At 35.6% G+C, this 23,643-nt stretch overlaps 3 long non-coding RNA genes across 3 annotated transcripts; all 3 read right to left on the bottom strand.

Annotated features, from left to right (window-relative positions):
* Positions 1-5,041: 5,041 nt before the first annotated feature.
* LOC118487138 lies at positions 5,042-6,699 on the bottom strand. Its single transcript, XR_004880426.1, has 3 exons — positions 6,340-6,699; positions 5,525-5,597; positions 5,042-5,086 (listed from the first exon to the last, which is right to left on the bottom strand). It is a non-coding gene; the product is annotated as an uncharacterized LOC118487138 (long non-coding RNA).
* Positions 6,700-10,469: 3,770 nt separating this feature from the next.
* Positions 10,470-12,449, bottom strand: LOC118487136. Its single transcript, XR_004880424.1, has 3 exons — positions 11,776-12,449; positions 10,961-11,033; positions 10,470-10,522 (listed from the first exon to the last, which is right to left on the bottom strand). It is a non-coding gene; the product is annotated as an uncharacterized LOC118487136 (long non-coding RNA).
* A 3,457-nt stretch (positions 12,450-15,906) lies between these two features.
* On the bottom strand, positions 15,907-17,531 carry LOC118487137. Its single transcript, XR_004880425.1, has 3 exons — positions 17,212-17,531; positions 16,398-16,470; positions 15,907-15,959 (listed from the first exon to the last, which is right to left on the bottom strand). It is a non-coding gene; the product is annotated as an uncharacterized LOC118487137 (long non-coding RNA).
* Positions 17,532-23,643: the final 6,112 nt, after the last annotated feature.

Here is a 23,643-nt window from a genome sequence, read left to right on the forward strand (position 1 = left end):
TTTCGTTCAGAAACACCGTTTTGTTCGGGGGTGTGAGAACAAGTGGTTTGATGAACTAATCATTTGGCTTGACAGAATTGTTTCATGGATGTATTGACAAATCCCCCCTATTATCAGATTGAAGGATTTGTATTTCCCTTTTGAATTGAGTGTAAATCATGGCATAAAATATGGTAAATTTCTCATAAACTTCATATTTGATTTTCAAAAATATACCCATGTCATGCAAGTACAGTCATCCACGAATATTAGGAAAAATCGAAAACCTTGCCCTCTATAATGGGAGCAGGACCCCACACATCAGAATGGATTAGTGAAAAAGGCAAATTAACTTTTGTATTGCTAGGTTTGAAAGATTTTCGATGGCTTTTGGCAAGAAAACAAGTTTCATAATCTATTTTACCAGTTAAAGAAAAGAGTTTTGGAAAATAAAGATGTGAATTACCAGAGGAAGGATGTCCTAACCGTCTGTGCCATAACCATGCTTCTCGATTTTCAGTTCTATGTGCCAACATCACAGTACCAAGTTGAGCCACCTCATCCACGTAGTATAATCCTTGGCGCTCAGTACCACGTCCAATAATCTCACCCTTCCTAATATCCTGTAAGATGCAAAAGGTAGGGTGCATTAGTACCGTGCAGTTTAATTCTTTGGTAACATGACTAATTGAGAGCAACTTGTGTGACAAGGATGGAACATAAAGGCAATTTGACAATGTCATAGTTTGTAAAATTTCAATTGTTCCTCCTCCTTTTACTTGCATCATTCCTACGTTTGCGGTATGAATTTGGGTCCTTTGAGGTTTTGTCATTGAACTCATGTCTGAAAGTTCAAATGTCATGGTGTCAGTAGCACCGGAATCAAATATCCACGATGCACTACCTTTTTTTTGTGATTTGTTGCCATTTTAACCGTTTAATACCAAAAAGGAAACAACTAAAGAATTTTGGGATAGAATTGGAAAAGAGGTAGTTGAAGGATCTAAGATGAAATTCTCCAACCCTAATAACCCTTTTTAAAATCAGCCGCACAGAGAACTTCACGAAGCTCCACCAAACAAAATCGATAAAAGCGCCGACTTTTTCTAACAACCCAAAACTTGTAACCATAGTTTGAGGAACCGAGGGACGAATGTGAAGATGATCTACGGTAACTCTACGAAGCTTCGATGCGTTATTACACCCTGAGCAATTGTATTCAACCAAGAACAAATTGTTGCCCAAATCTCCAACGATTGTTGCAGGGTACCAAACGTCATGCCAACCTTCTTTGTCAAGAGATACTTCCACCTTTACACTTGCCCTGTTTCTTGGGTCCGACTCATTCCCGTTGACCCGGTTTCAGAAACCGGTTCACCAAATTGAGAGCGTATACGATGTCGTTGGGGTCGAAATGGAATCTGTTGAAGGAAGAGGTTGTTGTTAGGGGTGGAGGTGACGGAGGAGGGTGGATTATGACGGCGATACCGTGTATTTGATCGGAGATTGGTGGTTTGTTGTTCGGGTTCCGACGGATGTTTCTGTACACCCGAATTTGTAAACCCTAATTTTGATTTCTTGATTTGGTGGTGGTGGTGAGTTTGTGAATAGGTGACCGGTGGTAGAGAAGATTTCTTAATCGGCTTTTTTTGTGGTTTGAAGAAGATGGGTTTTCACTGAACGACTTTGTTTTGCGTTTTGTAGGAAGATTGGTTTGGTAGATGATGAGCAAATTGATCTCAAGATCGTATGCACTGCTCTAATACCATGTTGAATGGTACAGAGACAGAAGAGATGAATTGTTTGATAATATTGATTTTTCTTGATGATTCATTACAAAGAAAAAGGCTCAATATACAGGCTTCAAAGAAACATAACAAAGGAAAACATTATTGTTGATTGGCTGTCTTTTGTTGTTGTTGAAGAGAGACAACCGGGCCAATCTTCTATTTTGGGAAATGATGAATGAGCTGATCCCCTAAATAATTCAGTCATAATATTTTATTTTTAATAGCCCAGTAGAAAGACCAAATTATTTATTGTATGATGCAAACAGAAGCACAAATAAATGGTAATCATGACGTACTGACGATAACCAAATTATTTCCACTAGAAGCTCCAAAGTCATATTATAACGTAGTCTGGGTAGATCTTGCCTAGGGCCGCTGTTTAGGCGGTGTGACATTAGGTCACTAAAAAAGAAAGGAACCATTCAAAAAAAAAATAATAATAATCATATCCTAGAAAATAATCATAACCCTAATTCCTACTTAAATAATGATGGATCACAAATTTATGAAAATGAAAATAAAATATTTATAAATACTGAAAAGATAAAGCAAATTAGAAGATAGAACTAAATAAAATACTTCACCCTTGAATCAGGTTCCCTCCTCTCGACCCACCTTTCGGTCGGCACAACCTTCATCTTCATATCCCTAATATATTTTTTTTAATGGTTAAACTTGCACGACCTTCATCTTCATCTTCATACTACCCCAAACCTTATCTACTTCATCAACACCACTAAATTACTCCTAAGTGCTATCTCCCTAATATATCTAACTTTGATGTAAGACCTTAATTAAATTAGTATCTAACTTAAAATCTAAAAAGGTTATTATTGTTTATTATGAATCACTTCTGAATTAAAGAAATAAAAAAATCTTTAGAAAGGGGTAGGTAGGATTCGAACCCGTGTATATTGGCTTAGATCCGAATATAATTTCGACTAAACTATCACCCATCTTTTTGTGATATATTGTTCTTATTTATTTATGGGTTGTTGTTAAATATACTCAAAAGTCAACCTTTTAGTAATTAGGAGAGAGAAGGGTGGGCAGGAGAGAGAAAAGAGTTGTCATTAATTACCCAAAACATAATTACCTAATATTTCTATTTTATTTTTTAATTATTAATTACAATCATTAGTTTTTAGCATTTATATTATTTTTTGAGTGAACATAAAATATTTTTATACAATCAAACTTTTATGTAATGAGTTTTCTTAATCTTTGTTATAACACACAGACTTGACAAATGTTTTTGAACAAATTATTCAACTTCTAAACCAATCAAGTTGAATAAAAAGTGGTCTGAAATGTGTAAAAATATTAAAAGACAACAGTTTATCATATAAATGTTTTAGTTTTTTAATTTAAGATGATTAATATATAAAGCTATGGTGCTTCGTATCAGGAAAAACAATTCTAAATAACATTCATAAAGTTATGGTGCTTTTAAAAAAATAAGATAAATGTCTTTATTAATTATAAAACGTAGATGAAGCAGCATTAGCATGTATGCGGCTAAATGAGAGACAATGCATGAGTGGCGTTTAGAATTATATATCCAACTTTATCGTCATGAAAGTGATTTTGTCGATCTAGGTGATTAATTGTTTTAATGTTTGCACGTTTACTTTTTTATTAGAGACTCGTTATTTATTTATTTATTTATTTATAATGAACCTTTTCACTTTCGTATTTATAATAAAGTGTCTTGATTATTTATTTATTAATATTGATATTAATACTAATACTAATAATAGTATAACAAAATATAAAAAAGTAACAAAAGTTTTATAAAATAAAATAATATAAAAAACATAATTATTATTTTTGACTTTAGAATAAAATAATGTATTTAAGTACTTAATTATTACCAAGTTTGACTAATTTGATATATTAATCCATATGCTGAGTGTATTTATCACATCTCTATTTATGTACTAAATAAATATGCAATTGAGAAAAACATAAAAAAAGAAAAAAAAAAAACAATTCAGTGATTGTCAGGTGCTATCCATTGATTGCCCAACCGTCATTTTCCTCTTACTCTTCTAAAGCACTATTCCCCTTCAGCGGGTTTGTCAATATACATTTTTTGATATTTTTTTTGTATATGAATTTATACATTTGATTGACATTAGCTCACATGTGAACGAGCATTGTTCACATTCTCCTATATATTAAAAAAAGCTATGTTTTGAACAGTAGCAAAATAGAAAAGAATGTTTATAATAATAAATATAGAGTAGTAAAATAGAAAATGTTTTATAATATATTTATAGAATGTTTTTAATTATTTTTATTATCTTCTTTACTTTAAGTTAACTGGTATTGGTATTGAAAATATCAGTACGGTTATTGGTATATGAAGGTAAAAAGCGACACTTCGGTACTGCTACCCATTACTATTTGCTCACCCTTGATCACGGGTGTCGTACGAACAACAACGGTATCGTGCAACTTTTTTTGTTGAGTTTTTTCAACTTTTAATGATTTCTTTTTTTAGTTTCAGAGGTAGGAATGAGCTCGGTGCCAACCAATACTGAATCGGTACTGGTACCAAAAATACCAGTTACGGTACTGGTATATGAAGGTAAAAAACGGTAGCGAACCCAGTATCATTTGCTCATCTCTGATCACAGATTTCATACGAACAACATTATTACCATACAACTTTTTTGTTCATTTTCTTTTGGTTATCTTTTAGTGCTTTTTCCTATATTTTTTTATTCTTGTCAACGGTTTCCGTGCGCAATGCGCTCGCAGTGATTTCAAAACACATGTAAACACAGACTAAACAACAAAAGACGTTCGCCGCAACGCGGCAATAGTAAAAAACTAGTTGATATGAACGAGTCTAGGTTCACAGGTACAGAGAACGGTAGTTCACATGTTCAACTAAGAAACCCTATTCCTTAGTTTATGGGTTATAAATAAAGGCAAAAAATGACCTAATATAATGATCATCGTAAGTGTAATTATCGGTGAAAAAGGGTAGCTACGTAAGCACATAGCACTTCTGAAAGGTGCGACAGATTGATCAATTATGTTAAACATATAATACATTTTCCTAGACATAAGATTGTTAAATATGTAAACTAAAGTTTATATTTGTTATTCTTATTTGTAATTAGGAAATAGATTATATTATAGGATAAGATCAAATAAAAAGTTTATTTTGCCTAAGCAGGATAAGAAGAAATCTTAATCATTAAATTTTCAAATCAATAGTTAAGATGGAAATGTAGGAAAAAAGAGAAGTTCAAGGGTATCTAGGCATCAACGCTACTTCATTTCTTAGCATCGTCCTCATCCACCTGTAACATGTTTAAAAATACAATTCAATGCAAAAGCAAAGGCGAGTATACAAGTTTGATACGTACATAGCAAAAGATAAGTTTTGAACAATCCATCATAGCAAGCATGCGATTCAAGATAAACATTAAATATGGCATGTGTCTAACATATCAAACCAAGAAAACGCAACTTGCTCATGACATAACCAAAGTTTCAGTAGAGGCGGGTCGTTAATCCTATAGCGCTACATATGTCAAGGTTTGGCTCGTACGAAGTTAATGATAAGTTCAACACATAAGAATCACCCAAATTTAAAGTATCAAGCCATCACATATACAAGCATGTTATAGGAATGTTCATGTGTTTAGACAAAAGTTCATGTGTAAGTTTCAATAGGTAAACATGTTACACCCCAAAAGTGGTAAAAGTAAAAAGGGGAAAAGTACGAGTATACTCACATTATTGCAATTTCTTCCGATTATCCAAGTATGACGAGTTGATGAGATAGGAGGACGGAACACCGAGGTCACGCTATAGGGCAAACGATGGTGCATGAGTAAACGGGATTATGACGGAGGAATTGAAGTGGGATTTAAAGAATGCCCCGTTGATATATAAGTATATATAAATGTTTTATCTAGTTTATGAAGTCATTCTAAATTAACCCACTAAGGGTATTATAGTAGTGTTACCCAAAATAAACATACGTTTATATTTATTGTTATAAAAAAAAATTATTTGAATTCGTTACGGTTTCATTAGTTAGAAAAAAGAAAAATCAAGTTTCAACTAACTATCTATCATCTTTTAATCCAAAAATTATTGATAATGTTAAACGCTTATTATATTGAAAACAAAATATATAAAATTTGTAGTAACACATTAAAAATAAAGTTGGTATTAGCATAGGTTACTAAAACAAAGAAAAATCACATGTTGATTGTTATATTTCAATAAAGTTGATATTTTTTTAATAAAGCACGACATTCTTTTTGTGTAAATTTCCATCTTTTTCTAAAAAAAACAGTAAACATGACAAACTTGTTTTAAATAATAGTGTTTAACATATGATCAGCTAGTAACCCATGAATGTTTTAAATATATACACACAGTAATAAAAGAAATGGTGTAGTGCCTGGCAAATAAAAAAAAAAACCCATCTGACTAACGATCAGATCCATGAAATCAAACCCATACTTTTGGTTGATTTGTATAAAGAAAAGCATGACAACAGAGAATTTAATTGAGGAACAAAGTGATTTGAAGCATATACCGAAGCGGCGACGGGAGGGTGTTGTGGTGCTTGTCGGAGAACAGAAGGTGGCCGGTGGTCGACTGAACCGGACTCGAACTTGCTGAACCATGGAAGGACCCGAATCAAATCTGACCGATCATACTCAGATCGGAGCGCGAAACCCGACAGACCTTGATAACCACTGCCGCCACTCTTCCGCTTCCGGCGGCGCTGCCATGTTTGCCACCCGACGAAGAGACAGGAGAGGGAGAGTGGAGATGGTTGACCGTGGGGTGGTGCTGTGCTCGTCGCCGGCAAGGAGCGAGCCGCCGGGGCTCCGTTCTTCGGTCGTCGGAGAGGAGGGGCTTACGGGTGTGAGTGAGGAAAAGGGAGGATGAGGATGGTCGAAAAGTGTGGGTGTGGCCGGAGATGAGCAGCGCCGGAATCTGAGACGCTGGATCACGGCTCCGGTCGCCGGAATCTCACGAGGAAGAGAGGGAACGAATCTGGGGTCTGGTTTGGGTTGTGGCTGCATCATAAAAGAGTTAGGGTTAGATTTTTTTGTTATACTTTCATTATTTACACCAATAGTCCCCCAACTTAAGAGTTAATTAAACACTTAGCTTAACTTGGTTATCTATGTCTTGATGTTTTTAAAAGGATCCAACTTTACAATTAACTAACTAGGTTAGTTTATATTACTAACGTTAAAATTTAACGAGGCTAACTAGATTATTAAAAGAATAAACTTTTTAAATTGTAAAATCAATTAATTTAATTAATTAATTAAACAATAAAAAAATTAACCATATTTATAACAAATAAAAAAAATAAAGATAAAAGATTTTTTTTTGACGATGCAACGGATTAAAATTTTGAAAGAGGCAAGTTTCTAAAAATAGATCTTAAGACTCGATTTCTAAATTAGGAAGGTTATGAAAACGCGGAGCGTTACAGTCTCCCCTCCTTTAAGGAATTTCGTCCCGAAATTTATTCAGGAGCAAGACTCGAACGGTTTTTTAGCAAACCGAAGAGGATTGCTTAATATTGAGGCTTTGGAGTTTGAGACAACGGAGAATAATTATGGTATAAGGGTGAACGATTGGTCTAATAACGATAATGAGTATAAGAATAGCATAAGCATCGGATAGATGAAAGTAGCATGCTAAGAATGAAGTCTCGTCAGGGATAATCGGATATAATGCATTTGTAAGTTGTTTAAAGTTTGTATTAGGTCCAAAAAGTCTGTGAAACATCGAATTTCTCATGGCATGTTTTACGAAAGTTTGGTAATATGGTGAAAACACTTATATATAGGAAGTACCAGCGGCGTATCCACCATGTTTTGACCACATTACGTCCATTTCGTATTCGGTGTCATGTTACGTTCTGTGTCTTACCATACACAGTAGTACACTCCATGGTTTTCATACGCCCATCACTATAATCCCGTGTGCACCCGTGATTATTTTGATCGTCGCATGATCCGCATAGCTTGTACTAGTCGTGTATGAATCAGGGTATACATAAATTTTAAAAATAAGAATGTGTACGTATAAGAATGTATGGGACCCACGTAAGCGAATTCCTCGGATTCCGCTCGCGTATGGGCACGAATGTATGAATCATGAGTATGAACAAAAGTACGAGCATAATTATAAGTTTAAGTATGAATAGGCACGCAGGTATGAGTATCAACATAAAACGTACGTGTAGTGTGAGTATATGTGTAAGCATGAAATGTAGGCATATATGGATAAGCATGAACCATATGAGTGTAAGTAAAACATGAAACGTATGAATATAAGTATGAGTTATGATTATAAGTATAAGCGTAAAATATATTGTTATGAACATGAGGGTGAGTGCGAGTACGAATACTAATGATTGCGTATATCGTATTAATTGAAGACATAACAAATTTAAGCATGTAAAAGTGCTCAAAAGGTCAAAAGTTTTGAGTATGAAAGAAAAAGTGAACGAGTGACACGCGTGAGATTGTTGTGAGATATTGACTAAAACGTGTAAAATGGTATGCATATGTAGTTGTTTGCGTAAAACGTGAAGTTAAATAGATTGAGTTGTCATGAAATGCAGAATCTAGTTTGTGAATGTAAGGGAATATAAAACAGCTATTAGTTACGTGAAACGTGCTTTGTAAAAAGAATGGAAATGCTACTACGGTTTTAAAAGAGATTACATAACTTGAAAATTTGTCGGTCCTTATGAAGTTTCCTTGCCCACGTGTTTTGAAGTTAATTGACGTATCGAGTGAGGTTTTGAAAAGTTCTAGAGATTAATAAGTTTGCGCCGTTTTAAGTAACTTTGTATTAGAAAGTTTCGAAGTTTACGGATTTTCGTGAAAAGTTGATCCTTTAGAAAAAGAAATTTGGTATATGGACTTAGTGTTTGCTGAAAAAGCGTCTTTTAATAAAATGTTTTATTGCTTTTGAAAGAAGTTTTAGTTAATGTTGAATAATATTTGTAATATTTTATAAGTGTTTCAATAGTTATGTTGAATACAAAATTTTGTGAGCAATGGTTTTGTTGGACCGATTAAGCTGATGAGTAGCATTTCGTGAAATTTTGAATGTCGGGGAATAAGTGTTTATGGTAAAAGCTAAGAATTTTGTGTGTGTGAGTGATGTGAAAATAAATTATAGAATAAGAGCTACGTTTAAATAAATGAAGCATTTTGAAATAAATGATAAATGATTTAGGTATAAACATGATTGTGTTTACATAATATAGCCTATTAGAAGAAAGCATGGGTAACGATCACCTAGGTAAGGGAATCACCCCTAACTCGTTGGTGAGATCGTTGTAAGGTGAGAAATAAAGCGGAGTTAATCGTCAAGGTAAGGAAATCACTCCTATCTCGATGATACGTCTCCACTAGTTGTTACAAGAAATATGAATTTAAATTATATGAAAATAATGCATATATAAATGTATCGAAAAGGTTCGATATGTTGCGCGTGTGAAAAGAGAAATCGAAGGTAAAACTCGAGGTTGAAAGATTACATCGTATAAAATGAACAATAGAAACACATGTTTGACCAAAGTTTGGAGTGTTCCAAAACGGAACTTTGACTAACCAAAGTGGTCGAAAAGTCTTTTGAATTTGAGGAGCATGCTTTGGCCTAATAGGTAAAATACTCTTGCCGACAAGTCGGTTAACGGTATTTACCCTTCCGGTTACTACATGTCCCAAATCAATTGAAATTTCGAGACTTGGCGGGATTTAAAAAAAATATCAAGGAGTGGAACTAGTCGACAAGGTGCGGGTTTCACCCCTAACTTGACGATTTCCTATCCTAAGTGTGGTTGGTACTCGCCGGGTCAAAATTTAAATTTCGACATGTTGACAAGGGTCCACTAGAATTTGAAATTTGAGATTTACCATTAAGATGTGGATTTCACTCCTAGCTTAATGGCGGTATCTCGTGTAAAAGAAGAATAGATAGATTGAGAGTCGTTCACCAAATCGTGGGTTTCACGCCTATTTCGGTGAATTCGTCTCATTTGTACAATATGAGTGTTGTCGGATTTAGAATAATCGAGTAAAATGCATGAGGGAAGTGTATGTTGAAGGAAATACACAAACAAGTATAAACACATAGGAAAGCATATCAAGAATGGTACTCAAATAATGAAATGATAAAACAAGTATTAACACATAGAGAAATATGTCAAGAATAACACATAAAGAATCGAACAACGAAACAAGTGTTAACACATAATAAAACAAGCACTAATGTGTACGAATAACATGTCAAATATTACACATGAGTAACATACATGTTTAAAAGAGCATAGATAAGTAACAAATAAGGTATCATGTAGTGGTTCAAGCAAAGCATACGAATAAGGCTCTAAAACTATAGTCTAGGTGAAAGCATTCATACTTTTCCTAATTCCCTATAGTTATGGCTCTGATACCAATCTGTCACACCCCAACCAATGGTGGAAACATCGGGATGAGACGAAGTGTGAAGATTGCTCGAGACATCATAACGCTAATAATTGTGACAAGTATTTAAATAATCCGATTTCATTTCATAAGACAAATTGTCAACATTACAAGGAATTCAAATACAACAAGTTTAACAAAAAGAAACATAACAACATAACAAAATTGATACAACATATTAAACCCTAACGTCTATATGTGTATCTAGGCATCAACGCTACTTCATTTCTTAGCATCGTCCTCATCCACCTGTAACATGTTTAAAAATACAATTCAATGCAAAAGCAAAGGCGAGTATACAAGTTTGATACGTACATAGCAAATGATAAGTTTTGAACAATCCCTCATAGCAAGCATGCGATTCAAGATAAACATTAAATATAGCATGTGTCTAACATATCAAACCAAGAAAACGCAACTTGCTCATGACATAACCAAAGTTTCAGTAGAGGCGGGTCGTTAATCCTATAGCGCTACATATGTCAAGGTTTGGCTCGTACGAAGTTAATGATAAGTTCAACACATAAGAATCACCCAAATTTAAAGTATCAAGCCATCACATATACAAGCATGTTATAGGAATGTTCATGTGTTTAGACAAAAGTTCATGTGTAAGTTTCAATAGGTAAACATGTTACACCCCAAAAGTGGTAAAAGTAAAAAGGGGAAAAGTACGAGTATACTCACATTATTGCAATTTCTTCCGATTATCCAAGTATGACGAGTTGATGAGATAGGAGGACGGAACACCGAGGTCACGCTATAGGGCAAACGATGGTGCATGAGTAAACGGGATTATGACGGAGGAATTGAAGTGGGATTTAAAGAATGCCCCGTTGATATATAAGTATATATAAATGTTTTATCTAGTTTATGAAGTCATTCTAAATTAACCCACTAAGGGTATTATAGTAGTGTTACCCAAAATAAACATACGTTTATATTTATTGTTATAAAAAAAAATTATTTGAATTCGTTACGGTTTCATTAGTTAGAAAAAAGAAAAATCAAGTTTCAACTAACTATCTATCATCTTTTAATCCAAAAATTATTGATTATGTTAAACGCTTATTATATTGAAAACAAAATATATAAAATTTGTAGTAACACATTAAAAATAAAGTTGGTATTAGCATAGGTTACTAAAACAAAGAAAAATCACATGTTGATTGTTATATTTCAATAAAGTTGATATTTTTTTAATAAAGCACGACATTCTTTTTGTGTAAATTTCCATCTTTTTCTAAAAAAAACAGTAAACATGACAAACTTGTTTTAAATAATAGTGTTTAACATATGATCAGCTAGTAACCCATGAATGTTTTAAATATATACACACAGTAATAAAAGAAATGGTGTAGTGCCTGGCAAATAAAAAAAAAAACCCATCTGACTAACGATCAGATCCATGAAATCAAACCCATACTTTTGGTTGATTTGTATAAAGAAAAGCATGACAACAGAGAATTTAATTGAGGAACAAAGTGATTTGAAGCATATACCGAAGCGGCGACGGGAGGGTGTTGTGGTGCTTGTCGGAGAACAGAAGGTGGCCGGTGGTCGACTGAACCGGACTCGAACTTGCTGAACCATGGAAGGACCCGAATCAAATCTGACCGATCATACTCAGATCGGAGCGCGAAACCCGACAGACCTTGATAACCACTGCCGCCACTCTTCCGCTTCCGGCGGCGCTGCCATGTTTGCCACCCGACGAAGAGACAGGAGAGGGAGAGTGGAGATGGTTGACCGTGGGGTGGTGCTGTGCTCGTCGCCGGCAAGGAGCGAGCCGCCGGGGCTCCGTTCTTCGGTCGTCGGAGAGGAGGGGCTTACGGGTGTGAGTGAGGAAAAGGGAGGATGAGGATGGTCGAAAGGTGTGGGTGTGGCCGGAGATGAGCAGCGCCGGAATCTGAGACGCTGGATCACGGCTCCGGTCGCCGGAATCTCACGAGGAAGAGAGGGAACGAATCTGGGGTCTGGTTTGGGTTGTGGCTGCATCATAAAAGAGTTAGGGTTAGATTTTTTTGTTATACTTTCATTATTTACACCAATAGTCCCCCAACTTAAGAGTTAATTAAACACTTAGCTTAACTTGGTTATCTATGTCTTGATGTTTTTAAAAGGATCCAACTTTACAATTAACTAACTAGGTTAGTTTATATTACTAACGTTAAAATTTAACGAGGCTAACTAGATTATTAAAAGAATAAACTTTTTAAATTGTAAAATCAATTAATTTAATTAATTAATTAAACAATAAAAAAATTAACCATATTTATAACAAATAAAAAAAATAAAGATAAAAGATTTTTTTTTTGACGATGCAACGGATTAAAATTTTGAAAGAGGCAAGTTTCTAAAAATAGATCTTAAGACTCGATTTCTAAATTAGGAAGGTTATGAAAACGCGGAGCGTTACAGTCTCCCCTCCTTTAAGGAATTTCGTCCCGAAATTTATTCAGGAGCAAGACTCGAACGGTTTTTTAGCAAACCGAAGAGGATTGCTTAATATTGAGGCTTTGGAGTTTGAGACAACGGAGAATAATTATGGTATAAGGGTGAACGATTGGTCTAATAACGATAATGAGTATAAGAATAGCATAAGCATCGGATAGATGAAAGTAGCATGCTAAGAATGAAGTCTCGTCAGGGATAATCGGATATAATGCATTTGTAAGTTGTTTAAAGTTTGTATTAGGTCCAAAAAGTCTGTGAAACATCGAATTTCTCATGGCATGTTTTACGAAAGTTTGGTAATATGGTGAAAACACTTATATATAGGAAGTACCAGCGGCGTATCCACCATGTTTTGACCACATTACGTCCATTTCGTATTCGGTGTCATGTTACGTTCTGTGTCTTACCATACACAGTAGTACACTCCATGGTTTTCATACGCCCATCACTATAATCCCGTGTGCACCCGTGATTATTTTGATCGTCGCATGATCCGCATAGCTTGTACTAGTCGTGTATGAATCAGGGTATACATAAATTTTAAAAATAAGAATGTGTACGTATAAGAATGTATGGGACCCACGTAAGCGAATTCCTCGGATTCCGCTCGCGTATGGGCACGAATGTATGAATCATGAGTATGAACAAAAGTACGAGCATAATTATAAGTTTAAGTATGAATAGGCACGCAGGTATGAGTATCAACATAAAACGTACGTGTAGTGTGAGTATATGTGTAAGCATGAAATGTAGGCATATATGGATAAGCATGAACCATATGAGTGTAAGTAAAACATGAAACGTATGAATATAAGTATGAGTTATGATTATAAGTATAAGCGTAAAATATATTGTTATGAACATGAGGGTGAGTGCGAGTACGAATACTAATGATTGCGTATATCGTATTAATTGAAGACATAACAAATTTAAGCATGTAAAAGTGCTCAAAAGGTCAAAAGTTTTGAGTATGAAAGAAAAAGTGAACGAGTGACACGCGTGAGATTGTTGTGAGATATTGACTAAAACGTGTAAAATGGTATGCATATGTAGTTGTTTGCGTAAAACGTGAAGTTAAATAGATTGAGTTGTCATGAAATGCAGAATCTAGTTTGTGAATGTAAGGGAATATAAAACAGCTATTAGTTACGTGAAACGTGCTTTGTAAAAAGAATGGAAATGCTACTACGGTTTTAAAAGAGATTACATAACTTGAAAATTTGTCGGTCCTTATGAAGTTTCCTTGCCCACGTGTTTTGAAGTTAATTGACGTATCGAGTGAGGTTTTGAAAAGTTCTAGAGATTAATAAGTTTGCGCCGTTTTAAGTAACTTTGTATTAGAAAGTTTCGAAGTTTACGGATTTTCGTGAAAAGTTGATCCTTTAGAAAAAGAAATTTGGTATATGGACTTAGTGTTTGCTGAAAAAGCGTCTTTTAATAAAATGTTTTATTGCTTTTGAAAGAAGTTTTAGTTAATGTTGAATAATATTTGTAATATTTTATAAGTGTTTCAATAGTTATGTTGAATACAAAATTTTGTGAGCAATGGTTTTGTTGGACCGATTAAGCTGATGAGTAGCATTTCGTGAAATTTTGAATGTCGGGGAATAAGTGTTTATGGTAAAAGCTAAGAATTTTGTGTGTGTGAGTGATGTGAAAATAAATTATAGAATAAGAGCTACGTTTAAATAAATGAAGCATTTTGAAATAAATGATAAATGATTTAGGTATAAACATGATTGTGTTTACATAATATAGCCTATTAGAAGAAAGCATGGGTAACGATCACCTAGGTAAGGGAATCACCCCTAACTCGTTGGTGAGATCGTTGTAAGGTGAGAAATAAAGCGGAGTTAATCGTCAAGGTAAGGAAATCACTCCTATCTCGATGATACGTCTCCACTAGTTGTTACAAGAAATATGAATTTAAATTATATGAAAATAATGCATATATAAATGTATCGAAAAGGTTCGATATGTTGCGCGTGTGAAAAGAGAAATCGAAGGTAAAACTCGAGGTTGAAAGATTACATCGTATAAAATGAACAATAGAAACACATGTTTGACCAAAGTTTGGAGTGTTCCAAAACGGAACTTTGACTAACCAAAGTGGTCGAAAAGTCTTTTGAATTTGAGGAGCATGCTTTGGCCTAATAGGTAAAATACTCTTGCCGACAAGTCGGTTAACGGTATTTACCCTTCCGGTTACTACATGTCCCAAATCAATTGAAATTTCGAGACTTGGCGGGATTTAAAAAAAATATCAAGGAGTGGAACTAGTCGACAAGGTGCGGGTTTCACCCCTAACTTGACGATTTCCTATCCTAAGTGTGGTTGGTACTCGCCGGGTCAAAATTTAAATTTCGACATGTTGACAAGGGTCCACTAGAATTTGAAATTTGAGATTTACCATTAAGATGTGGATTTCACTCCTAGCTTAATGGCGGTATCTCGTGTAAAAGAAGAATAGATAGATTGAGAGTCGTTCACCAAATCGTGGGTTTCACGCCTATTTCGGTGAATTCGTCTCATTTGTACAATATGAGTGTTGTCGGATTTAGAATAATCGAGTAAAATGCATGAGGGAAGTGTATGTTGAAGGAAATACACAAACAAGTATAAACACATAGGAAAGCATATCAAGAATGGTACTCAAATAATGAAATGATAAAACAAGTATTAACACATAGAGAAATATGTCAAGAATAACACATAAAGAATCGAACAACGAAACAAGTGTTAACACATAATAAAACAAGCACTAATGTGTACGAATAACATGTCAAATATTACACATGAGTAACATACATGTTTAAAAGAGCATAGATAAGTAACAAATAAGGTATCATGTAGTGGTTCAAGCAAAGCATACGAATAAGGCTCTAAAACTATAGTCTAGGTGAAAGCATTCCTACTTTTCCTAATTCCCTATAGTTATGGCTCTGATACCAATCTGTCACACCCCAACCAATGGCGGAAACATCGGGATGAGACGAAGTGTGAAGATTGCTCGAGACATCATAACGCTAATAATTGTGACAAGTATTTAAATAATCCGATTTCATTTCATAAGACAAATTGTCAACATTACAAGGAATTCAAATACAACAAGTTTAACAAAAAGAAACATAACAACATAACAAAATTGATACAACATATTAAACCCTAACGTCTATATGTGTATCTAGGCATCAACGCTACTTCATTTCTTAGCATCGTCCTCATCCACCTGTAACATGTTTAAAAATACAATTCAATGCAAAAGCAAAGGCGAGTATACAAGTTTGATACGTACATAGCAAATGATAAGTTTTGAACAATCCCTCATAGCAAGCATGCGATTCAAGATAAACATTAAATATAGCATGTGTCTAACATATCAAACCAAGAAAACGCAACTTGCTCATGACATAACCAAAGTTTCAGTAGAGGCGGGTCGTTAATCCTATAGCGCTACATATGTCAAGGTTTGGCTCGTACGAAGTTAATGATAAGTTCAACACATAAGAATCACCCAAATTTAAAGTATCAAGCCATCACATATACAAGCATGTTATAGGAATGTTCATGTGTTTAGACAAAAGTTCATGTGTAAGTTTCAATAGGTAAACATGTTACACCCCAAAAGTGGTAAAAGTAAAAAGGGGAAAAGTACGAGTATACTCACATTATTGCAATTTCTTCCGATTATCCAAGTATGACGAGTTGATGAGATAGGAGGACGGAACACCGAGGTCACGCTATAGGGCAAACGATGGTGCATGAGTAAACGGGATTATGACGGAGGAATTGAAGTGGGATTTAAAGAATGCCCCGTTGATATATAAGTATATATAAATGTTTTATCTAGTTTATGAAGTCATTCTAAATTAACCCACTAAGGGTATTATAGTAGTGTTACCCAAAATAAACATACGTTTATATTTATTGTTATAAAAAAAAATTATTTGAATTCGTTACGGTTTCATTAGTTAGAAAAAAGAAAAATCAAGTTTCAACTAACTATCTATCATCTTTTAATCCAAAAATTATTGATTATGTTAAACGCTTATTATATAGAAAACAAAATATATAAAATTTGTAGTAACACATTAAAAATAAAGTTGGTATTAGCATAGGTTACTAAAACAAAGAAAAATCACATGTTGATTGTTATATTTCAATAAAGTTGATATTTTTTTAATAAAGCACGACATTCTTTTTGTGTAAATTTCCATCTTTTTCTAAAAAAAACAGTAAACATGACAAACTTGTTTTAAATAATAGTGTTTAACATATGATCAGCTAGTAACCCATGAATGTTTTAAATATATACACACAGTAATAAAAGAAATGGTGTAGTGCCTGGCAAATAAAAAAAAAACCCATCTGACTAACGATCAGATCCATGAAATCAAACCCATACTTTTGGTTGATTTGTATAAAGAAAAGCATGACAACAGAGAATTTAATTGAGGAACAAAGTGATTCGAAGCATATACCGAAGCGGCGACGGGAGGGTGTTGTGGTGCTTGTCGGAGAACAGAAGGTGGCCGGTGGTCGACTGAACCGGACTCGAACTTGCTGAACCATGGAAGGACCCGAATCAAATCTGACCGATCATACTCAGATCGGAGCGCGAAACCCGACAGACCTTGATAACCACTGCCGCCACTCTTCCGCTTCCGGCGGCGCTGCCATGTTTGCCACCCGACGAAGAGACAGGAGAGGGAGAGTGGAGATGGTTGACCGTGGGGTGGTTCTGTGCTCGTCGCCGGCAAGGAGCGAGCCGCCGGGGCTCCGTTCTTCGGTCGTCGGAGAGGAGGGGCTTACGGGTGTGAGTGAGGAAAAGGGAGGATGAGGATGGTCGAAAGGTGTGGGTGTGGCCGGAGATGAGCATCGCCGGAATCTGAGACGCTGGATCACGGCTCCGGTCGCCGGAATCTCACGAGGAAGAGAGGGAACGAATCTGGGGTCTGGTTTGGGTTGTGGCTGCATCATAAAAGAGTTAGGGTTAGATTTTTTTGTTATACTTTCATTATTTACACCAATAGTCCCCCAACTTAAGAGTTAATTAAACACTTAGCTTAACTTGGTTATCTATGTCTTGATGTTTTTAAAAGGATCCAACTTTACAATTAACTAACTAGGTTAGTTTATATTACTAACGTTAAAATTTAACGAGGCTAACTTGATTATTAAAAGAATAAACTTTTTAAATTGTAAAATCAATTAATTTAATTAATTAATTAAACAATAAAAAAATTAACCATATTTATAACAAATAAAAAAAATAAAGATAAAAGATTTTTTTTTTGACGATGCATCGGATTAAAATTTTGAAAGAGGCAAGTTTCTAAAAATAGATCTTAAGACTCGATTTCTAAATTAGGAAGGTTATGAAAACGCGGAGCGTTACATCTCTGCCACTGCCGCCGCTTGGCGCCGTCCCCCTTCGTCGCGTTTCGTTGGTTCGTTTACTAGCACTTGTTCGTTGAACCTCGGTGTCTCGACCGGTTAGTCATTAACCGAGGTATATCTTTCTCATCGTTAGTTATATATATTTTACTGTGCTCGTATTTGCATGTAACCGGATCCTGCCGGGTTTCGTTTTGTTGATCATTAGTTTATATTTCCGATGCGTTTTATTAATTAACTCGCTTAATTAATTAACTATTATTTATTGAACCAGGTTTTTGATAAATAAAATTTTAACCGATCACCACGGAAACCCAACAGTGGTATCAGAGCCTTGGTTACAACCTACGAGTCAATACCGGTCCTTTTAACCGGAATTAGAACACAAACTTTATTTATTTAAAGTTTCTGATCTAAGTATTTTTTTTAAGGGCACTTTTATTTTGGTCAATATTTTATTTGTTTTGCTTGACCAAGATATTGCCCGGCTTTTTTTGTGATTGTTGTGTGATATGTAAATTCGGCCCGACCTTGTTTTGTAGGTGTATATTTTATTCGGTTTTGTAACTATTATTATTTTTGCCCACCGAGATGGTTCAAAGTTGTAATAGATTAGTTTATGGTTTTGGCCCGTCTTGTGGTTCAAAGTTGTAATAGATAGGCCTTTTGTCTTTGTTGTATTTACTTGTTAAATATTGTTAATACGAAGACCCGAAGCAAACCCGAAGCAAGACCGAATGCCAAGAGGAGTCTTGGAGTTAGTGGGAGTTGCTCAAGACAACAAGATGCACTCAAGTCCATCCTTGTGGTTGTTTGTGTGTTGTGACCTCGTGACCCGTTTGATCTTGCTATTAAGCTCTAGCAAGATCGAATACTTTTGGCCATATGGATTTACATATTTATCTTGCTATTGTGGTTGCTTTTATCTTATAAATTGTTATAACGTAACCAACCTAAATACCAACATGATTTTAAAAGGAGTTTTAAAATATTAAAAACAATCACATTAAAACAAGTTCTAAATTGTTTTTACAACTTTTTAAAGTTTTTTTTTTTTTTTAAAACAAAGGTTGTTTTTGAAACAAATAATAACCAATTGAGTTTTGCAAATTAAACTAGTTTTTATTTTCCAAAACTATTAACTTAATAGTTTTCTATTAACTTAAAATTGGTTATTCCAAGTCGCGACAAACTTAGTTTTATAGGTTATCTAAAACTAATTGTCCCGAGAGGTGAAAGGGTCCTTTTGGTTATGTCGCAAATTTAATATCTAAATTAAAACCGACTATAACGACCCTATTTGAAAAAAAAATAAAATCAATAGTCTATGCCATCCTACTAGTAGTAACACTTGGGGCATAATGCGAACCATCAGTGTTGGAGCCACAACACGACACTTGGTGTCTAGTTTATCCTTCCAAGGTGCAGGGGCTTCGTCGACACATTCGACCCTTCCACATGTGACCGTTTTAGGACGACTATTACTTTTCTTCTCGTGTTTACGTGCCCCAGCTATCACGAGAATAAAAGTGGCATAGATGAGGCCAAACGTATCAATGCAAGGACAATAGGTTATCCTCGCAGCCTCATAAACTTCGGGAGTTGTGCTTTTCTCACAATTGACAATCCTTGTCAGTCCACTTGAACCTTTTGCTAATGTTGCGTGCCCCAGCGGCCTTTAGAAAGAGCTTCTAACCGGATTCTCATTCCTTATCGTCTCACCTCATGAAATAAGGAGATATACATTGAAAATACTAATTAATATCACCTTGCTTATATATAATTAGATGTCTAATGAAAACAAACTCCTTCATTCTCAAGGCTACACTTGAAAAGGAATAGAAATAAAAATTTGAATAACACCACCCTTCTCGAATGGCACCGCAATCTGAGAGTAGTTCTCAAGATGGAGGAAAAGCTGTATATCTTAGATGGCCCAGTCCCTACCGAGGCTGAAAGTATTTCTACTACTGCTCGCAAGGCACTGGAGAAACATAACGAGGATGCCGTTGAGATAGCCTGCCTTATGAAATCCACCATGTCTCCTGATCTTCAGAAGAATATGGAAGATATGGATACTTTTGACATGATCCAGCAACTGAAAGGCATGTTCCAGAAACAAGCCCGACAGGAGTGATATGACACCATGAAACAGCTCATAAGCTGTAAAATGTTGGAAGGATCATGCATGAGTACTCATGTGCTAAAGATGAAAGGATACATTGACCAGATGAACAAACTTGGTTATTCCACAAAACCAACCAAGTTCTAATGGTCGCGTCTGGTGGTGTTAAGAAGCCCAATAATAAGAAAAAGAGCAAAGGCAAGAGAAAAGTTGTTGTTATTGCCAGAAATGCCACCAACAACAAGCATGTTGCAAAACCACACCCTCCTGAGGAGCGTTAGTGCTTTGAATGCAACCAAATAAGGCACTGGAAGAGAAACTGCTCGTAGTATCTAGCCAAGCTGAAGATGAACAAGACCAATAACATTGGCACTTCTTCTGATATTCTCATTTATGTTATCGGACTTTTCACTGTTTCTAGCAACACATGGGTATTTGATACCGGATGTGGTCTCCATATCATTAATGTCTTGCAGAAGCCTGAAAAGTGGAGGAAACTGAAACAAGGCCACCTGGAACTCATAGTCGGTAATTGAAAGAGAGTTCCAGTTCTGGCAACTGGAACATTTTTGTTTTTCATGTTCCCCTGGCCTTGTAGTTACTTTAAATAACTGGTTATATGCATCTGGTTTGACCAGAAACGCTATTTTAGTTTCTTCACTGTTTGAACAAGGATTCAATTCAAGTACGTTTTAAATGGTTCTTCTATTATAGCCTACTTGAATGATGTCTTTTATTTTGAGGCTAAACCTCGAAATGCTATTTATGAGATTGATGTTCAAACAAGTAGTAACATATATCATCTTTCTAAGCGTAACAAAGCTGGCATAAATAAAACATATTTATAGCATTGCAGACTTAGCCACATAAGTAAGGCACGCATAAAATGGCTCCAGTCCAAGGGGATTCTTGAATCCACTAGACAGGACTCCTTTGATGATTGCGAATCTTGCTTAGCTGGCAAACTCACAAAGCACCCCTTCACCGATGTTGGTGAATGGATCAATGGTTTTCTAGAACTCATTCACATGATGTATATGGCCCTTTCAGAACCATGACTAAAAACCAGCTTGATAGAAAGATAAAAGTACTTCGATCAGATCGATGTGGTGAATATCTCAGCTTTGAATTTCTCAATCATCTAAAAGAGTGGAATAGTTTCACAACCCTCTCCACCTGGCACACCCCAATTTAAGGGCGTGAGTGAAAGGTGAAATCGAACTCTACTTGATATGGTTCGATCGATGATGTGTAGAACTAACTTGCCTCACTCCTTTTGGGGACATGCTCTTATGATCGCTTCCCGTATTGTCAATCTAGCTCCGACTAAAAGGTAAACAAAACCGCCATATGAGATATGGCATGGGCACAAACCCGATTTGGAATACCTTAGAGTATGGGGATGTGATGCATACATCACAAGTGATTCTGATGATAAGCTCGATCCTCGAGGCAAAGGTTGTTTTCGTCGGATACTATAAAAGAAGCGGATATTATTTCTACCATCCTGATGCAAATGTGATTTCCATCAAACGGAAGGGACACTTTCTTTAGGAAGAACTTCTTAATGGAGAAACTAGAAATAATGTGGTTGATCTTGAAGAAATTCAAGAACCACAAACAACCGCTGATTTAGTCGGACTGTCTGGTCAACAAGTAGTCGTTGCCAATGAATCAGAAAAAAACACAAGCGTTTGCAGAAGTAGTAGAGTTCGCAATAATCTGATAGATATCTATGATGTCTAAAAGGTCGCGAAGTCTTATTAGTAGCTGAGTCTAACGACGAACCTGCTAACTACAAATCTGCAATCTTAGATTCGGAATCTGAGAAATGGCAAGAAGCCATGAACGTTGAGATGCAATCTATGCATGGCAATCAAGTATGCGACTTGGTTGAGCTACCCCCCGAATCTCAGGCAGTAGGAAGCAGATGGATTTTCAAGAGAAAAACCGATATGCATGGAAATATACACACCTATAAAGCACGACTAGTTGCGAGATGTTTCACTCAAACTCAAAGTATTGACTATGATGAGACCTTCTCGCCCGTTGCTATGATTAAATCAATAAGGACATTGCCTGCCATAATTGCGTACTATGATTACGAAATATGGCAAATGGATGTCAAAACCGCCTTTCTTAATAGACATCTCTCTGAAGATGTCTATAAGGTTCGGCCTGAAGGTTTCGTCGATCCTAAATATCCAACTAAGGTGTGCAAACCCAATAAGTCCATTTATGGACTCAAGCAAGCATCTCGTACCTGGAATCTTCATTTTGACCAGAAGATCAAAGAGTTTGGTTTTGTCAAGAATGAAGATGAGGCTTGTGTTTACAGAAAGGTTAGTGGGAGCACCATATCATTCCTCATTATGTATGTGGATGATATACTGATCATTGGAAATAACATCCCTATGCTTAACGAAGTTAAACACTTTTTGGGATCTTGCTTCACAATGAAAGATCTTGGAGAAGCTGCTTACATTCTAGGAATGAAGATCTAAAGGGATAGATCTAAGAGGCTTTTAGGGCTAAGTCAAAGAACGTACATAGACAAAACGATGACACACTTCAAGATGAAAACTCGAAGAAAGGAGGTGTTCCTATGACTAATGGAACCGTGTTGAACAAATCGCAATATCCTTCAACGAACATTTAGATTAAGCAAATGTAAGTAGTTCCATATGCTTCAGTGATTGGTTCAATCATGTATGCTATGTACTAGACTTAACTTCTCGTATGCTTTAAGCATAACCAGTCGTTTTCAGCACAGTCCTGGGATTGCCCATTGGACTGCAGTAAAGAACATTCCGATGTACTTGAGAAGAACTAAAGATATGTTCTTGGTGTTTGGAGGAGTGGAAGAGGAGCTCACTGTAAGGTGTTACACTGATGCTGACTTCCAAAGTGACCGAGATAATTCTCGCTCACAATTAGGATTCGTATTCACTCTCAATATAGAAGCTGTCTATTGGAAAAGCTCCAAACAGAGTGTGGTGGCGGATTCAGCCATCGAATCCGAATGTATAGTTGCATCAGATGCTGCGAAAGAATCTGCTTGGATGAAGTAATTCATCAATGACCTCGATGTGGTTTCAAGTGTTCAGAAACCAATCTAGGTGTTCTGTGATAACACAGGAATCATTGCTCAAACCAAGGAGCCCAGATCACAGGTTTAAGCACATTCTAAGAAAGTTCCACTATATACAGGAAATACTGGAATGAGGTGACATCTTAATAAGCAAAATAGACACAGATCAAAACTTAGCAGACCCGTTCACTAAATCGATGTCTTAGGACAAGCATGGGAACGCTATCGGTCTTAGATTGGATAACCATTTGTTTTGATTTAGTATTTGGGTGTACGAACGTTCAAACAGTTATACCTTTT

The sequence above is a fragment of the Helianthus annuus genome, chromosome 15 (genome assembly GCF_002127325.2).
Source record: "Helianthus annuus cultivar XRQ/B chromosome 15, HanXRQr2.0-SUNRISE, whole genome shotgun sequence".
NCBI lineage: Eukaryota > Viridiplantae > Streptophyta > Magnoliopsida > Asterales > Asteraceae > Helianthus > Helianthus annuus.